Below are 12,788 nucleotides of genomic sequence, written 5' to 3'. Positions count from 1 at the left end.
GCGCGTCTGGAGGTCTCGCGGTGCGAATGAGGCGTTTAGCACAGCGAGATTCCGCCTCATTCGCACATCTAGTTTGCGCAAATGCTGCGAGTTGAGAATTGCCGTGGAAAACGCCGCAAGTTGAAAAATGTTTACTTTGGCGGAATAACGCGTCACATTAACCAATCAGGAGCTTGCTCTAGTAGTGACCTGATTACAGGAAGCGAGCGAAGTCGCAGAAGCCCCTCCTATGACACGAATTTCCGCGTGAATGTCTCGATGACTAGAATTTCACGCACTGCTTTCTGTTTTTACGTGCGAATGAAGCAAGTAAACTCAAAATGTTCAAGCGGCAATAGACGCGAATTTGACGCCTCACACGCCCCGTAGTTATGCCTTTAGGTTTGGTTCGCTGTTTAAAATGGCAGGGTTAAATAGGCACATGTCCTGAAAAGTTAGGCCAAAAACATTTTGATCGCCCCCTGTTGGCTTATTGCAGTTTTGGTCATAAACCTCACCCTTTCCATGTAAACGAGTGGGACTTAAAAATAAATTTTTTTTTTTGCCAATTATGGTTTCTGTTATTTTAGTTTTATCACACTGATTGACTTTTAGATGTTTGTTATTCTAATTAGCGGGTTTTTTTTAAGTTGCTAGCCAGCGCCAGCATTTTTGTTTGTTTTTAAACAAAAGTTTAATTCCTTCCAGAAAATGTTCTTCTTTTTAAATATATAAACATACAATATATCAAATGAAAGAACAGACCCTCTGCTTTAAAAAAATTATCCTATCTTCATTTGTTCTCTTTTATTACCTCTCAAATATGGGTAGTTTTTTCAAAAATACAAAATTTTAAGAACAAAAACTTGAGATAAATGCACATTTGTAAAGGACTTTTGCTAGAGATCAGATTCAGAGCGATCCTCAAAACTTTTTGGCATAAGGGAATACTTCCGGGTTTTATAATTTGGGTAAGAAAGCCTGGTGGATAATAGCGGTATTACAGATTGCCGGGAAAACTCGTCATTGGCAGGGAAGCGTTTTCTCTTAATTGAAGAGTTAACACATCAATGGCGGGGAAAGAGTTAATAATGGGTGTGACTTTAGTCAAACGGGAATATGGGTGGGACCTTGATACGGTGGTTCCACCTTACGATCATTACTGATCATACTCTGGCTCCAAATAACATAATCCGTGCAAGATGTCAGAAGCCATTTTTGAAAAATTTTGGCATAAGTAAATGGAGATCTCTTTTACAGTCTATGGTGTAAACACTAAGTAAAACAGATTTGTTTTAAAACGTGTTTGGTCCAGAAAAGAAAAACCAAGAGAACCGATCTAGAAGTGCAGTGCCTTGCACAAAAACTTTGAAGGTACTTGATCATGTTATGCCCATTCGGTCGCGAATGCCTTTCCGGGGGAGGATGGGGGGTTGGTCCCCCCTTTGTTTGTTTTCAAAAAAGGCCACTTTAGGCATCAAAGGGCAAAGGGGCACATGGCTGTAGAAGTGTGCACACGACCTAAACCTGAGCGCTTGGGTCCAGTTAAAATCAGTCTGGCTTATATTACTGTACCAACGAACAATCATCAATCTTCTGAAGTCGTTCCTGAAAATCGTGCTGATGATGGAGAAACTCAAGTGGAGGGAATCTTTTCCATCCTGTAAATAACTTCATTGCAGTGAAGCGTTTCGGTTTAAAATAAACTGACATCATCAGATTCAACATCCAGCACTGAATCATCTAAACGTGCTTCAGGACCTAAGCCATCTCATCTTGGTGTGAAATTAAGAGAGATAAATACATGGTTAAGGCAACACAGAGACAGCTGAGGTCTGCAAATATTACATTACGATCCAATGAACTATTTCAGAGAAACAGAAAATACAGTAATCTGAGCCAAAAACATCATGAATGCTGTAAAACTCCAAAATGAGGGGTCCACGTCATCGGTATGTAAAGTAACACTACTTTGGAGATACTTTAGGCTTTGCTTTTACCACGCTGTTGCTCAAAGACTGGATGTATCATGTAATAAAGACAAAAAAATGTCTAGACAGACCTTATTTACTCACTCAAGGCTAAGGTTGTGCTTAGGGGTGCAATGATAATATTTCATACCTTGCATTACATCTCAAACTCCAAACAACAACATGCACAAACATCATCTGACACCAAAAAATGCCTTTTATTCTTAAAATTCTGTTGTAACTGTTGTTAGTGTAGATACGATCTTTGGCACCTACTTACTTTTGATATTATCTTACTTCTGTGAAACATTATCACCTGACTCGTGTGACTGGATGCCACTGTTGTTGATCTTTATCGGATTTGTCCATCCCCCGGTTACTCCGGTATCTTTCACTATCTCTCTACAGGATCGGATCAGAGATCAAGAAGACACATTCTTGGGCCTTATGGGACATGCGACAACACGTGCGTCCTGTGCCAAGACAGACGGCTTTACAGCACTAAATGCACGCTGTCGTGTCCGTGCATGTTTGGATAGTTTCTTAAAGGGACATTCCACATTTTTTGAAAATATTCTCATTCTCATAAATATTTGATTTTTACAGTTTTGGAATCCATTCAGCTGATCTCCGGGTCTGGCTGTACCACTTTTATCATATCTTAGCACAATCTACTGAATCTGATTAGACCATTAGCATCGCACTCAAAAATAAAAGAGTTTGGATATTTTTCCTATTTAAAACTTGACTCTTCTGGAGTTACATCGTGTACTAAGACCAACAGAAAATTAAAAGTTGTCATTTTCTAGGCAGATATGGCTAGGAACTATACTCTCATTCTGGCGTAATAATCAAGGACTTTGCTGATGTAACATGGTTGCAGGAGGCGCAATGATATTACACAGCGCCCGAAAATAGTCCCCTTAGTAACTTTCAATGGCAGGGGACTATTTTCAGGCGCAACTTTTAATTTTCTGTTGTTCTTAGTACACGATGTAACTACAGAAGAGTCAAGGTTTAATCTCCGCTTAATCTCCTTATCCGTTTATATGTGTGTATATACATATATATCTCCCAAGGGTTTTTCCCTCCTAGGACTTTTTTTATTTCCTCTAAACAGCCCGGGGTTTTTTTTCTCCTAGGGGTTTTTTTTACCCCGGGAAGGCAGCCTTCTTGGGCTTAACTTAGCCCACTTTCTATACGTTATATAAGTAATACGCTCGCTTATAATGTCGAATCATAGCCGTAGCAAATTTGACTGCTTATGCTATCGTGTATTATGTTGTGCTACCTGTCGTTTTTCTGTGCTTTTACTGCTTCTATTTATGTAAAGCTGCTTTGAAACAATTAACTATTGTGAAAAGCGCTATATATATAAAATAAAATTGAAAAAAAAAATTAAATAGGAAAAACGTTGAAACTCTATGGTTATTTTTTTGCACAATGCTAATGGTCCAATCAGATTCAATGCATTATGCTAAGCTATGCTAAAAGTGTTAGCGTCAGACCCGGAGATCGGCTGAATGGATTACAAAACGGTACAAATCAAATGTTTAACTGTAGGGGAGCTGGTAAATGAGTGTTCCTTTAAAAGAGTGCTTTTTGACAATAAGGTACAGAAGTTGTCACTGGAGTGGTACCTTTATAAGTACACCTTTGTACCTTAAATGTGCATATTGGGACCTCAAAAGTAAATGGTACATATTAGGACCTTTTAAAAATGTACAGTGAAAACTTTTGTATCTTTTTCTGAAAGTGTAAAATAACTTTTTGTGTAAATGTTTGTTTTTATTTTTAAAAGTGTACAATTACCTATATTTGTGTATGTGTGTGTGTTTGTGAGGGAGAGGTTAAGTGCTTCCCTTATCTTTTGTGGATGAAATGATTCGCTAAACAAATAAATAAAAGGAAATCCGTGCGTACGTGAATCATATTTCAATCACACATCTGTCTCTACCTGCATAAACTACAGATTTCAGATAGCACAGGTGATGAAAACATCACATCACACATACTACATCAATGTGTTTATGGATATATGAGTGCGTACAGACAGCCATGTGATTTAGTAGATGGTTTGAGGTGTGTCATCTGGCAACAACCCTAAACACATGCTTGCCTTGAGCATCACAGGACACAGACACTTAAAATAAATAATAAACATACAGTTTCATCTTTGCGTGACGCAACAATTTGATTCTCATGTTCATTTAAGCAGTAAGCTACAAGGTGCTATTTTACAGTAATTTACCGTATAGCCTATCGTAAATATACTGCAAACTGATTTATGCAATAGTTATGCATTTGTCAGACACCTTTATACATACAGTACATTTCAAATATACATTTTCACAGTTTGTGTGTTTCCTGGGAACAATTAATAAATTGGGGGAGAGTTTGGAAAAAACGTACAATTCTGTTACACATAGCACACACTGCAACTTTAAACGTATGGCTTCAATCACTTGATTATTATGTACTCATAAAACACAACACTACACAAACACACACACACAATACTAAACAAACAATCATGTTTGAAAAGTCCAGAATCAGCAATTTGTCCCAGCACGTGTATCTTTGGTGTTTGTTGATTGGTTTCATTTGTTTGTTTCTGGGCTCTGAATTAACAGCGTTTCTCTTGTATTCACATTTAACAGGCACGCCTGGCAATATAAAATCACTGGCAACAGATTTTGAAATAAATAAAACACATCTTGAACGAATCAAACAAGCAGGGTCTCCATTACCCATAATGCATCGGTGTCTTTGTCTCTGGAGCGATCAATCAGGATTTACCTTCCTCTTTGTATGATTCATTGTGGTACCTGTGTCTTGTGATACTGGAAACGTATGTTTGTGTGTGATTGGGAGAGCGCATGATAAGGTCACCATATGTGTGTGTGTGTGTATGTTGCAAGGTTTTTATGAGCATCATCTCAGCTGTCTGCCATGGAGGTCTGCACGGTGTGAAATGTGAATATGCACACACACCACATGTCTTCAACATGTCTTTCTGACCAATTCATTCCTTACTTTCTTTTTAAGAATGTTCACTTTGGCTGTAGTGTAGGGGAGAGCGGGGTATGTTGTCACACTTTTCACACTGTCTAACATTTACTGAGCACCATACATCAAAATGGTATAAATCTCATACCAAATGAAAGAAGGAAGTCTTGGGCACATATGTTGTATTCATAACATCTTTATATCTTATCTCATTACAGAGTTGTAGACTGTTGAATAGTGACTGTGCACTTGTGACAATTTGCCCCATCGGAGGGTAAGTTGTCACACTAGGGCGGGTAAGTTGTCACACTAGATTATCTAAAAATAAGAACACAACTACTTAATTGTGAATATTGATTTTAATTTTTAAACTCAAACCAAACTGGAAATATAAACATCCGTGCCTGGAGAATCTGGAAAAACAATTATTTCAATCCAAATAATGCACATTTCAATTAAGTGGCAAGACCACTTTACTTTGAACTTTGGTTCAAATGTTCTATGGCTTTCACATAAAACCAGATAACTGAATGGAACGCTGCAGATAACTTGCTTAACTTAACATGTTTAACCTCTGAACAAAACAGATGCCCTGTATGACTAATAGGACTCATCTCCAGAATCACAATTCTGACACACATAAATTGCCTGGCCTGAGGTGCAAGCATCATGGGCCCAATTGTTGCATTTTACACATTTTACCCAGGTCTCCTTTGGACGACTCTTTGAAAATGGCTCTACACAGACGAGGCAGAAGCACTCTTCATCATCTGATGATGACTCTTGCATGATTTTTCTTCTTTTAGCTGCCTTGTTTTTCATAGGTCCAGATTTCTGCTTCCCTTTCTTTTGAAACAGCTTTTTGCTAGATTGAGGCTTATTCTTTTCTATATCATGTTTTCTGAGCATGTTCGATGTGTTTGTTTGTACAGGGGCAAGTTGTCAGATGTGACGACTTGCCCCAAAGTCATTGAGACAACTTGCCCCATACTTACTTGTGTGCTAATGTTGTCTAAATCTCAAGTTTAGCTCATCATATCACTTTAGCTAAAGTATCAAAAGACACTTTACGGTCTCCTCTATTTTGTGCAAAATAATCATTTTAAACATTCACACCTAACAAAGTTGTATTGCATAAAATGTAAAGTGATTTTTTTTTACTTTTTAAGCAGAAAAATAAGAAAATTGTGCTAACCTCAGATTACAGTGATCTTGACCACATGTGAACAGGAAGTTCACTATAGAAGAAGAAGTCACATAAAGTGGCTATTTGATTTTTGAGATAGAGCCTCTAGTGTTGGAGTTATTAACAGTGTGACAACTTACCCGTGTGACAACTTACCCCGCTCTCCCCTACACTTAGTAGTTATAGACCCAATACTATTGACCATTGTGCATCAATTAAAAAAAACCTCACACTTTGGTTCACAATGGAAAAAAAGTCTGTGAAACTTAACTATTATACATTTAAATGTTTTCCCACTTTCATTGACTTTATTTAACAAGAATCATAACTACCAAAAATGCATTCATTTTCAGAATGTTAACCCTTTAAATGGCAGTTTGTTTACATGATGGCACTGTTGTTTTTATGAAAAAATTAGGGCTGTCAAAAGAAGTTATAAAAGTAAAAAGTTTGTATTTTATAGTATATTTGTGTGCGTATTACGTGTAATTATTACGTATATATAATTACACACATACATGTATACATTTAAGAAAATGTTATTTAGTATATATTTTAAGATTTATATATAGTATTAAATATATTAAAATCTGAATACATAAATAAATACATAAAAAATAATAAATAAATAAGTAATTTAATGTTATAAATACACATATACAAATAAATATACACATACAAACATACACGTAAATGTTTTTTAAGTACATACATGCATGTGTGTATCGATATATACAAAATAATTACACACAATGCACACACATATATTATGCAAAAGCGAACTTTTATTTAATATGCGATTAATCACAATTAATAGTCATTAATTTTTTGACAGCCTTAGAAAAAACTATATTTCTAATTATTTCTAATACTTTCTAATTATTAAAAATATAAATATTTATAATTTCTAATTATTACAAAATAACTACACACAATGCAGACACATATATTATGCAAAAGTGAACTTTTATTTAATATGCGATTAATCATGATTAATCGTGATTAATCTTTTGACAGCCTTAGAAAAAATATATGTCTAATTATTTCTAATATTTTCAAATTATTAACAATATAAATATTCTTAATTTCTAATTATTACAAAATAATTACACACAATGCACACACATATATTATGCAAAAGCGAACTTTTATTTTATATGCGATTAATCACAATTAATAGTCATTAATTTTTTGACAGCCTTAGAAAAAACTATATTTCTAATTATTTCTAATACTTTCTAATTATTAACAATATAAATATTCTTTATTTCTAATTATTACAAAATAATTACACACAATGCACACACATACATTATGCAAAAGCGAACTTTTATTTAATATGCGATTAATCACGATTAATCGTGATTAATCTTTTGACAGCCTTAGAAAAAATATATTTCTAATTATTTCTAATATTTTCAAATTATTAACAATATAAATATTCTTAATTTCTAATTATTACAAAAGAATTACACACAATGCACACACATATATTATGCCAAAGCAAACTTTTATTTAATATGCGATTAATCACGATTAATCTTTTGACAGCCTTAGAAAAAATATATTCCTAATTATTTCTAATATTTTCTAATTATTAAAAATATTAATATTTCTAATTTCTAATTATTACAAAATAATTACACACAATGCACACACATATATCATGCAAAAGCGAACTTTTATTAAATATGCGATTAATCACGATTAATTGTAATTAATCTTTTGACAGCCTTAGAAAAAAATATATTTCTAATTATTTCTAATATTTTCTAATTATTTAAAATATAAATATTTCTTATTTCTAATTATTTTTCATATACCAAATGTGGAACTTATTTAATTATATAATTAGTCTTCGATATGTTAATAATTAACAACAGCATTTTGAGCAGTTTCAAATTTTGACACAAAAAATGTCATTACACTATGACAAAAAGTCCATGTCATAAAATATTATTAATTAATTAATATTTTTCAATATTTCAACCAGAATCAAACCTTATCTTGACTATGAAACATTCAATAATTTTCAGCATATAACCCTTTAAAGTGACATTTGTAAAAATAAGGCTTTTGAATTACTGACTAATAAACTTTTAATTGCCATTACAGTAAAATTACTGAAAGTAAAAAAATGCTCATTTACAAGAAAACATATCAGATGCACTTTTGCACCTGAATTCCTCATATGTAAAATTCACTTTCCACTGAACGCTACTCATCAGTCAGGTTATTTTAAACAAAATGTATGTGTGCTATTTATATTTACAGTACTGGATCATGTTAAAGGGGTAGTTCACCCAAACATGACAATTCTGTCATCATGTATTTACCCTTGTGTTGTTCTAAACCTGTATGGGTTTCTTTGTTTTGTTGAACACAAAGGAAGATATTTATAAACAAGCAGGAAGCAGAAACACAATTGACTTCCATAGTAGGAAAGAAAAATACTACGGAAGTCAACAGTGCTCCAAAACTGTTCAATTAAAAACATTCCCCAAATATCTTCCTTTGTGTTCATCAGAACAAAAAAATGTAAACTGGTTTGAAACAACTTAAGTGTGAATGATGACTATCCCTTTAAAAGTAATTGTGATTACTGTCTATTTAAAGCACTCAAAAGTCACATATTAGTAGCTACTAATGTACGCTGTAGAAAAAAGCCTGTTTGGTCATCAAGCGACCAGCTCTTCAAATATAAGTGTTGCCATCTACCGCTTAAAACCTGACATTGGATGTCCACTAGCACTAGTTTTGTAATGGTGCACTGTTGTGGAACACATAGCGATCATTTTTGAGAACTGCTGAGATCATACCTCAACAAACCACAAACATCAGAGCTGTCATTCCACACATACCTCACAGCGGTCCACTACCGCGAGAGACAGACAGACGCTCCGCTCCAAATACTCGCCGAGCTGCCTGCCTAAACAGCATTTTACAGGTGCGCTCACGGCATGAAGGCAAAGCGAAACGTCAGGCCGGAGAACGATGGAAAACATGCCATCTGTCAAACTGTCATAGCACGGCTCTCGACCGCACATTTCTGCTCGCTGATATCAGCCTTAATCTAGTAATGCATCAAGTTTTAAATCAAAAGAGAAAATATACTAAATACTATTGAGTTTGCAACACAAAGGTCACGGGTTTGATTTAAAGGGATAGTTCACTTTAAAATGAAAATTCTGTCATCATTAACTCATCCTCATGTTGTTTTAAACCTGCATGAATTAATTTTTTTCTGATGAACACAAAAGAAGATATTTTGAGAAATGATGGTAAACACACAGCAGTAAGTGACCATAGACTTCCATAGTAGGAATAAAAAAATTAATGAGTACCGTCAACTGTGTGCTTACCATCATTTATCAAAATATTTTCTTAATTTATCACAATACTTCCAAAATATTTTTTCCTACTATGGAAGTCTATGGTCACTTATTGCTGTGTGTTTACCATCATTTATCAAAATATATTCTTTTGTGTTCATCAGAAAAAAGAAATTCATACAGGTTTAGAACAACATGAGGAAATGATGACAGAATTTTCATGTTAAAATAAACTATACATTTAAAGGTGCAGTGTGTAAATTTTAGCGGCATCTAGTGGTGAGGTTGCGAATTGCAACCAACAGCTCAGTCCACTGCTCACCCCTCGCTTTTAAAACACATAGAGAAGCTATGGTAGCCGCCACCGGAAAAACATGTCATCAACGGAAACAACTTAGTAAAAAAGTTTGTCCGTTAAGGGCTTCTGTAGAAACATGGCGGCACAAAATGGTGACTTCCAAGTAAGGGGAGCCTCGGTGTATGTAGATAAAAAGTCTCATTCTAAGGTAATAAAGACATAACGGTTTATTTTAAAAAGGTCTTTATACACCCCTGATAATGTAGTTTTGTATATTATTTTGCATTTCTGTCAAGAGATCCGTTTAAAAATTACACACTACACCTTTAAAGGGGACACACATGATGATAAAATGCTGAAATCACTGTAAGTTGCTTTGGATAAAAGTGCATGCCAGATGCATAAATTTAAAAATTTTTTAAATATATAATTTTTTTTTTAAGAAAAAATATCTATACATTGTAAAAATGCAGCATTTTTGTAAAATCAACATATATTTTTTTATAAAAAATAAAGTTAAACAATTTAAATGTTTTATAAGTGATGTCAACTTATCACAGGTCAAAACTCAAAATAGTAGGCTGAAGTGAATTGCAAAACCAAGTTGTTATAACGTTATGCTGCATTTTTTATTTTACAGTGTACTGAATTTGATATATACTGTAAGCATTTAAATGTGCACAAATGTGCTGATGTTTTCTATTATTTTTCACTTTTGACCAGCTGTCAGAGTAATTTATGCATGTACTCATGAAATCAGAGCCCAACCTCTTAAAATGTCATTACAAGTGGTCACTGGAGATGTTGGCTCGCCTGAACGTTTGCGATCAAATCTCATGAGATGGATGTTAACACCAAGTGTAAATAGAGCCTATAGTTAGCATGCTAATGTCTGACTAATTTGAAACTAAATGCAGATTGACGGCGGTGAATGGATGTGCTCGCTGTCGCCCCCTATAGGTAGAGTTAGGAAATCATAAGAGTACAAAGACACGTAAAGGTAAAAACTGACTGCGAGATTCCCAGCCTTTCCCGTCGGAATGCAACAGCATTCCCAAAATTCCCTATGGTCTTTCCACACAGAAAAAGAAGGTGATATTCTCCTTTGAACTTATTCATCTTATCATGTCCAGTTACTGTATAATTCAACACCTTAACTTCCTATTTGGAAGTCTCACAGTGTTTGTGTGTGTATGTGTTGTCTGTAATGACTGTGGGAACTCTGTGAAGGTGACATCATGTGACATTTGACATCCGCAGGACAAGGTTTTCATGGTGTTGATTCAGTGGGTCCTGGTTATGGGGTCAGGGTCTATCGGCATCTGTTTGAACTATTTATTATTTAAATATTAGCACGCTTTTCACAAGTGCTCTATTATTTCACACCCAACACAGAGGTACAGTACAGCACTACACGGGATTATCATATGAGGTGAGAGGAACAGGTGGAAACTTCATTATCAGAATCACTTCTATAAATACAACTTCATATTTGTGTGAGTGAGCGAGCAAGAAATGACATCTGCAAAATGAATACCTGTTTTATACAGCGCATTACTTTAAGTCAACCACATTTGGTGCTATAAAACGGAGGCTGTAAATCTTAATGAAATTGTGAGGCCTATAAACTTCTCGTAATTTCCAAACCTTTAATGCTGTGACAAAACTTCTCAGTGTGATGTGAAAAAACATCTAAAAGTAAAACCCGGATGAACTGATGTCCCCAAAGTGTGCGGACCAATGGAAGGAAAGACGAATATTGGTGGCCCCAATGGCACACAAATCACATACAGTACCTAAAAAAGACATGCTTACAATCAGGAAATAAAAAATGAACAAGTTGTGCAAGTAAGTAAATTATTGCAGTAATTAAAGTTGTTGTAAGTCAAACTGAAAGTCAAGTAAAGCAAGTACTGTAAAGAGAGAGAGAGAGAGAGAGAGAGAGAGAGAGAGAGAGAGAGAGAGAGAGAGAGAGAGAGAGAGATTATGATGAAGTACTCGTGACACTTTAGGTAAAATGTAAAGTATTTATTTTGGCCCGAAATAAGTTGATGTTAATGAGAAACAAACACGGACGTGGACATACATGCGCACGCACACACAGAAGTGTCCATTGAAGGGTTTATGACAGCGACAAGTGTCGCACACTGAATCCCTTCATACTATCAACAGTCTGTCTCTGCAGTCTAAACTCTCACTGATCTTAACTAAACCTAACTAAAGATTTACCGCACCTCCAAACCAATTACTCACGATCTGTACGCGCGGAGAGCTTTTATCTGAGAGCTGCAGATGTAAACATCCTTAAACACTATAAATGATCCATCATCACACAGGTCAGAGTGAGAGAGACGGGCAAAGATTGCATTGCATTGTGGGATACGGTAGTCCACAGTGTGCTGTAGTTTACTTTACATGGGCAACGTATATATTGTACAGTGCATACTGCAGAAATAGCATGAGTAGTAGGTGGTGTGTTATCAGAATGGAAACTTATGGATAAACTGCATGAGAATTTTTTTCAGTTCAAGTTATACATTGAATCGGAGCTAAACATGCATGAAATATTTTATCTTTTACTGCCTTTTAATGCAGTATGTATCACATATATGTCTGCATATATGCGTGCTTCAGACTCTTTGAACAGAATCTGTGCCAGCGTGCCCTCTCTGAAGTCATCTTACAGTAGTCCTTATACCAGGGGTCTCCAACGTGGTGCCCACGGGTAATTTTTTTTAGCTTGTCTTGGTTTACGTATGTTAACATTTTAAACATTTTTTCAAGTTTTGAGTATTCATTGTGGTAGCCCTTGCCCACAAAAACGTTGGAGACCCCTGCCTTACAGAACAGCAAATGGTTTTTTTATTTTTTTAAACACAAATCTTACAGATTTGATGAAAGACTGAATTTAAACATAAGATATCTTATGCAATTTAGTAATATTAGATAACTGCAGATTATTTGCAGTGTTCAACAAATCTGAGATGATTTAAAAGCCGACTTCTCTGAACAAT

The 12,788-nt window shown here is 35.0% G+C and overlaps 1 protein-coding gene across 1 annotated transcript in view; it reads right to left on the bottom strand.

The window, feature by feature from the left end:
- Window positions 1-12,788, bottom strand: part of LOC129436654 (coronin-7) — a 213,836-nt gene that overhangs the window by 31,059 nt on the left and 169,989 nt on the right. The gene's annotated exons all lie outside the window — the stretch shown is intronic.

Source organism: Misgurnus anguillicaudatus, chromosome 19 (genome assembly GCF_027580225.2).
Source record: "Misgurnus anguillicaudatus chromosome 19, ASM2758022v2, whole genome shotgun sequence".
In the NCBI taxonomy this organism is placed as follows: domain Eukaryota; kingdom Metazoa; phylum Chordata; class Actinopteri; order Cypriniformes; family Cobitidae; genus Misgurnus; species Misgurnus anguillicaudatus.
The sequence above is the reverse complement of the archived record's forward strand: the minus strand, read 5'-3'. Positions and strand labels throughout refer to the sequence as shown.